Below are 7,650 nucleotides of genomic sequence, written 5' to 3' on the forward strand. Positions count from 1 at the left end.
CAAGTGCTTCAAAAGTGTGAGCAAAGAGCAGGCGAAGGCCAGTAACCAGCTCGATACATGGAGTACAACCTCGAGGAGGCGGGCGAAGTCAAGTAACCTTTGCCTTCTCAACTCTTAAGAGAATGGGCGAAACCGAGTACCCCAATTTTCTTATCTATTTAGCAGATGAGCTCTACATATGTTCAAAGACCCTTTGAAGATAATGGAAGACAATAGTTGTTAAATCCTCACCAATGGTGATCAGTGTTACTGAGAGTAGATTGTCCGCTTCATTTCCCAACGAAATACCAATCGAAAGTGGAAGTGATGCAAACCTACTTGGATGTGACAACTAAGTGAAAGAAGGTCAATGAGCAAATTTTATGGAGGAATGATCTAAAACTTCAGAAGTTTGCGAGACGATGCTCGTTAAAGCTCCAACAAGCATCCACCCAGTTCAGCAGCATGAGGAATTTGAGAGACTAGCGCAGTAAGGATGGTCTTTTCCTTCATCTGGGGGATCCGCAGGAATCAACAATGATCAACACAACTCAGCCAACCCCACACCAGAGTCAGAGTCATTGGTGAGTTGAAGCAGCATGACGGATCAAAGGTTCGACTACTCAAAAACAACAGCGGAGAGTAGCTAGGAGCCAAGAGGCGCATTGTAGCTGGAGTAAAAGATTGAATACTCAGCAAAGGCGAGGAGTTACAGTGTCAACAAAGGCTTCAACGAGGACGTCGAAGGACTAAGTGGGGGAGAATGTCACGGACAAACTTCTAAATAGGGTGTTTGATGTAATGCTTAGGTATGTCCATGTCTTTTGGTATGTTCATGCCTTGTACAGCATGTAGGGGGACGGCCGAAGGCTTAATAGTCCCATTTTAGTTGGGTTGGTGGCCTCTTTAGGCTTGTAAATAAAGGTTGTGTCATGTGGACATGTGCGAGAGATTTTTGGTCTATAATGGACCATTTTACCCTTTGTTGTGCAATTGTTCAGAGCTTGTAAAGTCTGTTTGTAATTTGCATTGTATATGAAGTGTTTTTCGGAGATGTTTGCTTGTGGATCCCGATTGAGGCGTTCTCTCTAACCCGTTCTCTCTTTTGTTGGTCCTAAGGGATAATGGGAGGCTTCAGGAAGGATGAACTTTACGGACGGACACGCAAGGGTGTCGCACGACTTAGGCAAAACCAGCTAAGTCTGTGATAGTTCGCTTACTCGACCTTGTCCTCTGACTTGCCGAGCTCCCTTAAGCGAATATGAGCTCTGGAGCAGTCCAACTCAACTACTTCAATCATACCTCTACATGATCAAGTCCCTCCTATGGGACTCACTGGTACTTGCATTCGAACTTTTCCCTTGGTGGAACACAGCCCCCATATGCTGATGATCAAGGCTTTCATCCGATGCAAAATTTGATGCATGCATAGAAGACCGCCCTTTGCGGTACTATGGCCCTCACTCCTTGAATCCATAGCCCTTCTTGCTGTCATGTTGTTCACCGAAGTGGAGCTTCCAATAACTCTCGATCATACCTCCATATAATATAATCCTTCACGGGATTATGTCGTGTATATCGTATTGCCACGAACTATTCCACCATGATCCGCTACACCATGTCACCTCTTGGTGACATCTCTAATGCATTCTGATCCTTATGGGATAAACTCGATTTGTGATCCCTCCATGTGTGGCCTTTGCCAATATATCGCAGGGTCTCTTCCACCTTTGATTTTGTTCGCTCCTTTGGCAATTGACCTTCATCCACCTACTCTTGGGTCACACCTAGATTAAGCACCGCTCTAGGATAGTCCGTTGCCTAGTAGCTCCCGAAGTCCACCGACTTCATTGCAATTAGTGCACCATTGTCTGGATCTTGGGCCTTTGCCCCTACCAGCATAAGCTCCGCTGCACACCGCTTACTTCATGGTAACTTGAATGGCAACACTATGGCATATTCTTCAAGAGTACCCGTGTATGCATCCTCTTGCCCTATGCCAAGGCCTTCTAAACCCAACTTCACCTCTGCAAGTTGAGTTGCCTTAGTTCCTCCCTCAAATGCTCCACCGAGATAAGATGCATATGCCCAGAAGCTCCCTTCGTCTTTGGCACCATGCAAGATGAGTCCACTCCATCAGAATGAAGGACCCATGGAACAACATGATGCTGCTCTTGCCTCTACAAGGGTTTATATCCTTGACCTCTGTCCAAGGAAAACTTTGTGCCTCCGCTCCATGTTCCAGCTTCTATGTCGACTCCCTTCATGCGGCTTGGGTACTTCGCCAAGTTACACCCAAGTTGCTATGCTCCTCATTTTGCATTGAGTTGATAGTGGCCCTCACGCCCACCTTTCCACGGGTCAGCCCTCCCTTGAGTCTGATCTCTATATCGACTCAAAGTGTGCCTTAATTTGTATTACTTTGGGTCGCTCCCCCACTTGATCTCGCAATGCATCCACTAATACATTCTCTCAAGCGAGATCATGCGACGACTCCTCGCTACTCGCTCGATCCATTGAGCTTTGTGGAGTTATTGTTTTTGAGGTACTCCTCCTCAATATGTGTAGTCTGTTGTACATGATTCTCCCTCTAAAGAACCCGGATCTATCCCTCTAGGATAACTATCCCGTTGGAGTAATATCTCTCTACGTTTCTTTCTCTCTAAAAGTTTTGGAGACCACCATCCCTTTGGACTACTCTGATTTGCTAAATAAACTATACATTGTTCTGCCTCCTGCAAACGCACTTGCTAGATTGTGACTCCACGTCAATACAGCCCCCGCTGCACCACTCAAGGCCTAGCAACATGCTGAACTCACTACACACTTCAGCCTCCAATGGACGTATCTTTCACATGCCGAAGAGAAAGTTTCAATGCTCCATGGCACCGAGTTTTGGTCGCCTTAGGATGGCCGCGAACATTCCATCATCCACATACAAGCCCATGCATGAGTACCGAATTCTTCGAGTTAGCAATTCCTCTCACCTTTGTGAGCTTTGCACAACTCTTTCGATCGCTAAGCAACTCATTTCACCATGCATGGTCTTATCCTTTACCAAGCGCTTCGCTTGCCTTGAGCACCATCAAGTATAGTTATCAATGTCGAGCTGTAGCTCAAACTTAGCCATCCCAACCTTTGTGTGCTCTGCATTCTTCCAAGCTTACTTGTTCTCGTGGTGCCTCTTGCACGAAGGGTTGGACATTCCTCTAAATTCTAATCTCATATGTTCGCTCCTCCGAGTGACTCCTTTTCCCTACATCTCTATACCCGTTTTCCCCCAAATGGTCGCGTGTGTGCTGATTGCCCTCAACACAGCTCTGCTTGGTCCCTCATATTTGCTTGCCAAGTGTTTCTATGAGTGCTTGTCCCGCTCTAATACCATCTATCACGGGCTTAGCTGGTTTTGCCTAAGTCGTGTGGCACCCTTGTGTGTCCGTCCACAAAGGTCAACCTCCCCGAAACCTCCCATGGTCCTTTAGGACCTACAAAAGAGAAAATGGGTTAGAGAAAGTTCCTCACTTGAGATCCACAAGCAAACATTCTAGGAAACACTTCATAGACAATACAAATTATAAATAGACTTTATAAGCTCTGAACGATTGCACAACAAAAGGTCAAAATGGTCCACTACATATCGAATATCTCTCACAAGTGTTCACATGACACAACATTTATTTACAAGCCTAAGAAGACCACCAAACCCAACTAAAATGGGACTATTAAGCCTTCAACCATTCCTCTATATGTTGTGCAAAGTATGAACAACCAGAAAGATATGGACATAAACAAGTATTACATCAAACATCCTATTTAGAACTTTGTCCGTGACATAAATTTGTTGAGTTATTTAAGGTTTCTTTAGGAACCCAAACTAATTTGTGTGGACTATACCTTTTAAGAGAACATCTATAGGCATAATGTCCATATTTTTCATAAAAATTACACTTATCTCTAGGTGAGATATATAATGTAGATCCTTTAACGAAAATAGTTGGCCTTTATTGAGTGTTATGCAAAAAGCCAATTCCTTCCTTTCTATGAACATGACCCTTTTATTAGCTAGGATCATCTTTAGAGATTTATTACATATTTTAAATTTTTCTTATATTTCTTGTGTTAGGATCAAGAGTACTAAGAGGGGGGGGGGTGAATTAGTGCAGCGGAAAACTTTCGATGATTCAAATCGAAACTGTGTTAGTTCGATAAAAGTGATTTCGGTACGAAAGCCGATTCGTAAACCACTTTAACTTGAGATGAAGCAAGATGCAGTTAAAGCAAAGATACAAAGGCAGTTTGCAGTTTATGATGGAAATCAGAATATAAGCGCAAATTGAAATATGACGTTCGTACGATAAAAATGATTTCGGTATGAAAGCCGATTCGTAAACCACTTTAACTTGAGATGAAACGAGATGCAGTTAAGGCAAAGATACAAAGGCAGTTTGCAGTTTATGATGGAAGTCAGAACTTAAGCGCAAACTGAAATATGACGTTCGTACGACAAAAGCAATTTACGTCTAAACACTGATTTGGAAAGCACTGAACTTTGAAACACGTTCGTAAAAGCACAGAAGGCAGTAAGCTATTAAGGAGGTTTGCAGTAAAGATAAGATGCTCAAAGTAAATGTAAACTGAGATTTAGAGTGGTTCGGTCAATCTTGACCTACTCCACTTTTGGCTTCCTCCACTGACGAGGTCACCGACGTCAACTAGAGGCCTTCCTTCAATAGGCGAAAGTCAACCACCCTTTTACAGTTTCACTCCTTTTGACGGGCTTAGGAGACAACCCTTATAGAAATTTTCTCTCCTCTCTTAAAGCTCAGAACTTGGAAGAAAAGAGGGAGAAGAACTTTTGGCCTTTACAACAATTTTGAACTCTCAAAATCATAGAACAAGATCAGAATTTCGGTGTTTGTCTGTGTTCTTTCAGTGCTGAATGGGTGGGGTATTTATAAGCCCCAACCCAGTTTGAATTTGGAGCTCAAAACTGTCAATTCCCGAAATTCTGAGATCAAGCGGTTGCACCTCCTGACTGGGGCGGTTGCACCGCCTGGCAGAGCTCGAAGACTGAGCCTCTGGGCGGTGCTACCTCCTGTCAGGGGTGGTTGCACCTCCTGCCAAAGCTCGAAGACTGAGCTCAGGCGGTGCTACCTCCTGACTGAGGCGGTTGCACCGCTCAGCCAAAGCTCGGAGACCGAGCCCAGGTGGTGCAACCTCTGTCAGGGGGGGTTGCACCGCCTAGTCTCGCTCGGAGATTGAGCCTAGGCGGTGCCACCTCCTGGCTGGGGCGGTTGCACCGCCCAATCTCGCTCGGAGACTCAGCCCAAGCGATGCCACCTCCTGGCTGGGGCGGTTGCACCGCCCAGTCTCACTCGGAGACTCAGCCCAGGCGGTGCCACCTCCTGGCTTGGGCGGTTGCACCGCCCAACAGAAATCAGCGTCCAAATGGGTTGATCCATTTGGCCCAATTTGGGTTTTTCAGAGGCCCAATTGCCCCAAGATTAAGTTAATGGGATCACCTCCCATTTCCAACTTAATCCTTGTGTTAACTACGATTTTTACTAAGATATTTACTGCAACTTGCTCCGGTGTGTCAATCGCTTCTTCCGGCGAGCTTCCGGCGAACTTCCGTCAATCATCCGATGAACCTTCGGTGATGCTCTTGCGGACTTCCGGCAAACTCCTGGGCTTGCGACGATCCACTTGGCGAGTTCCGACGAGCTTCTTTTGGCAAGCTCATGGACTTCTCGGATTCGTTCCCGCAGAACCTCCGATGACTGTCCGAACTTCCGTCGAACTCTCGAACTCCCAATGTGATCATTGTCTTGACTCCGGCACAACTCCTGCTGCATATCTTACTTTCATCATAGTTAATCCTGCACACTTATCTCAACATATGGATTAGATAACAAATGACAATTGACTTCATCATCAAAATCCAAGATTCAACAATCTCCCCCTTTTTTATGATGACAATCAATTGATAATGGAGTTAACCTTAACTCCCCCTGTCTATATGCCATACTTGAGATAAGTCATTCTTGAATTCAAAACCTTTGAATTCAAGAGACATATTGATAAGTTAAAATCATTTAAACTTATCAATACTCCCATCATGATTCTCATCATGATGTTTCTCTCTGAAGATGATGTCAAGGCTTGACATACATTTTTAAATTTTACATAACAGGTTTGAATGATGGTAATAGTAACAATTCATCAGATTGTAAGATATCAAGATGTAAAACTGTGAAGTAAGATTTTGATATCATTACATGATACAACCAAGGCATAATGCAAATTATAGTAATCATAGCATCAATTCATATATCACTTGGTGATGCAAGCATGGCATTATATATTTCTTGGTGATGTAAGCAGCATGACATTAATACTCATATATTTCTCCCCCTTTGTCATCAACAAAAAGCATAGTAATTGTGATAGCAGGAGAACAATAAGCGAATTTTGAGCGTGATAGTTGTTCATGCCTTTTACATTCATTTTCAAAGCATATAAAGGAAGGCATGATACATAGATTGCCTTGAATACCAACTATTTGTGAGTTTACTTTGAGTGAAGTTAAAACCAATGAGAGATTCAATCAAGCTTTATTTTTACGAGGATCAAGATATGTATGTGAAACAAATCCTTGCAAGTAAAAACACTATCATTCATATTTCAAGATGGAATTCATAAGCAGGAATCATTTCATCAAATCTATTTCAGAAAAATATTTTTCATAAGTGTATGAGAAAATCCAATTGTTAAGAGAATCCGAAAATGAAATTAACACTTTCATTCATTCGGACAAGACTATGTTATTGATTTTCAAAGATAATTATGAAGAAGAAACATGCTTATTGTTATGGAAATTTTTATATTCAGCACATAATTTCCAACATGTTATTTAGGCATGTAATTACAATCAAGTGATTTTGATCATTCAATAGAGTCCGAAAGATCATTTTAACTAGTTTATGTATTCGGACACATCAACATTCCTAATTCTCTTCTTATCAAATCAAATTGTTCTTCACTTAGAGGTTTTGTAAAAATATCAGCTAGTTGATGTTTAGTATCAATGAACTCTATGATTACATCATGATTAGTAACATGATCTCATATAAAGTGATGTCTAATATCAATATGTTTTGTTCTTGAGTGTTGTATAGGATTCTTCGTTAAGCATATTGCACTTGTGTTATCACATTTAATGGGAATATTTTTTAGATGAATTTTATAATCTTCTAAGGTGTTTTTCATCCATACAACTTGTGCACAGCATGCACTTGCTACAATATATTCAGCTTCGGTTGTTGATAGTGCAACCGAGTTCTGTTTCTTAGATGACCAGGAAACAAGGGCATGTCCTAAAAATTGACATGTTCCTGATGTACTATTTCTATCTAGTTTACAGCTAGCAAAGTCCGCATCAGCATAAGCAATTAACTCAAGATTCTTTGATTTTGGGTACCATAATCCTAGATCTGTGGTACCATTAAGATATCTAAGTATTCTTTTAACTGCTTTGAGATGAGATATCTTAGGGTTTGATTGAAATCTAGCACAAAGTCCTACACTGAACATGATATCTGGTCTAGTTGCAGTGAGGTAAAGTAAACTTTCTATTATGCCCCTATAAGTTTTTTGATCGAAGCTTTCTCC

This window comes from Musa acuminata, chromosome BXJ2-5, assembly GCF_036884655.1.
Source record: "Musa acuminata AAA Group cultivar baxijiao chromosome BXJ2-5, Cavendish_Baxijiao_AAA, whole genome shotgun sequence".
Taxonomy (NCBI): domain Eukaryota; kingdom Viridiplantae; phylum Streptophyta; class Magnoliopsida; order Zingiberales; family Musaceae; genus Musa; species Musa acuminata.